The sequence below is a fragment of the Bos grunniens genome, chromosome 17 (assembly GCF_055505025.1).
Source record: "Bos grunniens cultivar Pamir isolate PY7600 chromosome 17, Bosgru_T2T1.0, whole genome shotgun sequence".
NCBI classification, from domain to species: Eukaryota; Metazoa; Chordata; class Mammalia; order Artiodactyla; family Bovidae; genus Bos; species Bos grunniens.
This window is the reverse complement of record NC_141181.1, coordinates 64,224,322-64,227,642: the sequence shown is the minus strand read 5'-3', so window position 1 is coordinate 64,227,642 and position 3,321 is coordinate 64,224,322. Positions and strand designations below refer to the sequence as shown.

The 3,321-nt window shown below is 53.7% G+C and overlaps 1 protein-coding gene across 1 annotated transcript in view; it reads left to right on the top strand.

Moving 5' to 3' along the window:
- The first annotated feature begins 2,700 nt into the window (after window positions 1-2,700).
- The window catches only part of MYO1H (myosin IH), an 87,648-nt gene continuing 87,027 nt past the window's right edge, over window positions 2,701-3,321 (top strand). Inside the window, exon 1 of the mRNA XM_086348411.1 lies at window positions 2,701-2,830. The gene's annotated coding sequence lies outside the window, so the exon portion shown is untranslated. The remainder of the gene's footprint in view (window positions 2,831-3,321) is intronic.

The following is a 3,321-nucleotide window of genomic DNA, read 5'->3' as shown; positions in this document are numbered from 1 at the left end:
CGAACCGTTTTTAAATTTCCCTCTCTGGAGCTGTCCAGCTCAGAGCATGCGCAGTAGCTAAGTAGGGGGGCTTTTCCCCAAGGGGTCAGTTACAGGGCAGGGTCAAGGGGATTGCAGCGGACGTTTCCCAGCAGCAGCGAGCCTTGCATGCCCCGGGGGCTCTGGGTGGGGTGTGGCGCAGGGGGTAGGGACACCCCTATTCAAACTTTGCCAGCAGTGGCCCCCCAAACTGCACTCCCGCGAGCATGCGTTGAGGAGCAGTGAGTGGGAGGGTGATTTAGGCCCAAAAAATTAAGTTGCAAAAGGATGCTGGGTGCATTAAAAACTTGCAGTCCGTCACTGCCCAGGGGGAAAGCAGATGGGTGGGTGTGGAGATCTGTTGCAGCCCCCTCTCTCTCCCGCAAAGGGTGTTTGCTGGGGGGCGGGGAGGGAGGTGCGGACAGGCCAGGAGGCCGAGTCGGGGCCCCAGGTAAACACGGATTCAGGCCACCTGTCTCTTTAAGAAAGTTGCGCCCGCGCGGATTGGCGCGGCGCGCTGCCGGAGGGGCCCGCGGAGCTGGGAGCGCTCGCGCCGGGCGCCTGCACCTGCCGGGACCGCTAGGGCGGGATACCCGGGGTCCGCCAGCCCCCGTCCCGCGTGGAAAGTGAGTCGACCCGGAGCGAGCGCGGCGGATCCCTAGGCCCGGCCGGCGGCGGGTGCGGTGGAGGCTGCGGTGCTCGCGGTCCCGCGCGGCCGGCGGAGCCCAGCGGAGCGCAGCCGAGCCGTTGGCGGCCGCGGCCCGCCGGTGCGCCCGCGCTCCCGCCTTCCCCGCCGCCCGGCCCGCGCCGCCGGCTGCCCCGCCCCGCGCCCGCCGCGGGAAAGGTGGCGCGGGCCGCGGGCGGCGGGGTCGAACGCGGACAAAGGTCTCCCCAGTCCCCTAAGTGGAGCTTGAGTTAGTTTGATCCTCCGAGGAAGTTTGCGTTTTCGGCACCCCTCCCTCCGTCTTGGGCCTCTGTTGAAATAATTTGCAATGGGTAAGAACCCGCCTGCCAGTGCAGGAGACGCGGGTTCGATCCCTGGGTCCGGAAGATCCCATGGAGGAGGGCATGACAACCCACTCCAGTATTCTTGCCTGGAGAATCCCCATGGACAGAGAAGCCTGGAGGGCTACAGTCCAAGGGTGACCAAGGAGTCGGACAGGACTCGGCGACTTAACAATGACAATAGTCACAGTCATCCTTTATCTGCTTGCTTCTGCCGCCTGGTTTATCCTTCACACCAGCGCCTTAGGGGACAGGATGGGCCTCTTGGGGAAACTGATGCTCTGGGCGGTAATGAGTGGACGAGGGCGCACGGGCGGAGTGGGTATTGGAACCTCGGCCCCCGCGACGCCACAGCACCTGCCCCGGAGTCTGCGCCTCTGGCGGAGTCAGGCCGGGCATCCCATGCTTCTTGGGTTTCTGGAGGCTGTATTCACGTGGTTTATCCCCAAGTGGGCAGGGGAACCGCGTCTCCGCACCTGTGGCTGGGAAGTCTTTCCGACCCTCTGTTTACTTTCAAGAAGGAGCCGGAGCTCCCTAGGCTGGGTGTACCTGGGTTTCATCTCTCACTCAGGTGGGCTGTGATCTTGGCCGTGCTCCACGTCCCGAATGTTTTCTTGCAGCACCTGGGCGCCCTTGCTTCATTCTTCTCTGCCCGGAGTAAATAGATCAGCTTGCATTCTCTGGGGGTGGGGAGAATGTAATTTACAGATGTTAGTTAAGGTCATGGTCATGAAACGTCTCAGTTTTCATCCCTTCGACCTGCGTGTATTGAAAATATGTATTTTGACCAGTTCTAAAGATGGTTTACATTGCTTTGAACGTCCTGGAATGACCTACAATTAGTTCAGAGGTTACGTTGTAAGCATTCAAAACATTTGGGTTTGTTTGTGTTAATCCTTAAGAGAGTTGTCAGTAAATAGTGTGGGGAGGGGGCCGGTTTGAGGGAGGAGAGGTAACTTGACAACCTTCTTCTGAAGTAACAGCCCTTTTCATCCAGGTATAATTTTATATCTTTAGGATGGTTTGGAAAGGAAGTCTCTCTTCTGGAAACTGGCAAATTCAGTAAAGGTTTTAAAATAAAAGGCAGACAATCTTGAATTTCTGTAGACTTATGCATTATGGGAAAAAAAGAGCAAAGACTTCTCATTAAAAGAAAATAGTTGTTTAAGATAGAGATTCAGGATGTCCTGGGCAGTTCCTCGGAATCCCCTTTTCCTCAGGAACTTGACCTCTCTGCAGGGGTTTTGGTTGGCAACTACTGTTTCCCTAAAGAGTGGAGCTTTTGAGTTCTTTGCTCCAGGATTGGTTGGTGAAAACATTGCCACTCAAATGCCTACTGTTAGAGTTATTCAGAAAACCCAGGTAACTTGGCAGAAATCCTTCTTTTGTTAGGTTAATGTATCTTCTGCCTTTTATAAATGTATGGTAATTCTCAAACCTGCTGAATTAGAGGAGTCACCTGGGGGTGAAATTAGAACCATAAAAGGGAAGAACAGGGGAATCCTCATTTTGTAACAAGAGTTTCTGGTAATTCTATGATTAAGCGTGCACACCTGTAGCAGGTGATCTCACTGAGTTACATAAAGATGGCCGATTCTACCCTTTTTTTCTTTTTGGAAGAATATGAAATTCACCTGCTTTCATGGCTATATGGCCCCTTATCATTTGCTTCTGGTTACCGAGAACCTCAGATCGACTCTGATTTTGCCAGCGGACCTGCTTCCTTGCTAGCAAGATCTCCCAAAGCCTCAACAGTTCATCAGTCCTCTGATTACAAAGGGAAGGCAGAAGAGAGCGAAAACAATAGGTTTGCGTGTGGCTTCTCTCTCGCTCTCTGGTTTGATGTAGCAGAGACTGTTTCAACTTGCTCCAGTGTTTCTGAAGTTGTGGTAGTTGAGCAGTATATTATTTGCCTGGTCTATTCAGAATTTGGGTGCCCACGACTGTGTAAGAAATGTTTGTTCGTTGATTATGAGCTTAAAACCAACTCAGCCATAGCTGGGAAGACCAGTTCCTCACAGCAGTGTGTAGGAGCAGAGTTGGTATAGAAGGATTAAAAACTACTCAGCAAGCTTCCCTGGGGGCTCAGTCGGTAAAGAATCCGCCTGCAATGCAGGAGACCTGGGTTCTACCCCTGGGTCAGGAAGATCCCCTGGAGAAGGAAATGGCAACACACTCCAGTATTCTTGCCTGGAAAATCCATGGACAGAGAAGCCTGGTGGGCTACAGTCCAGGGGGTCGCAAGAGTCGGACACGGCTTAGCAACTAAAACTAAAACCACCAGCAAGTTTAAAACAG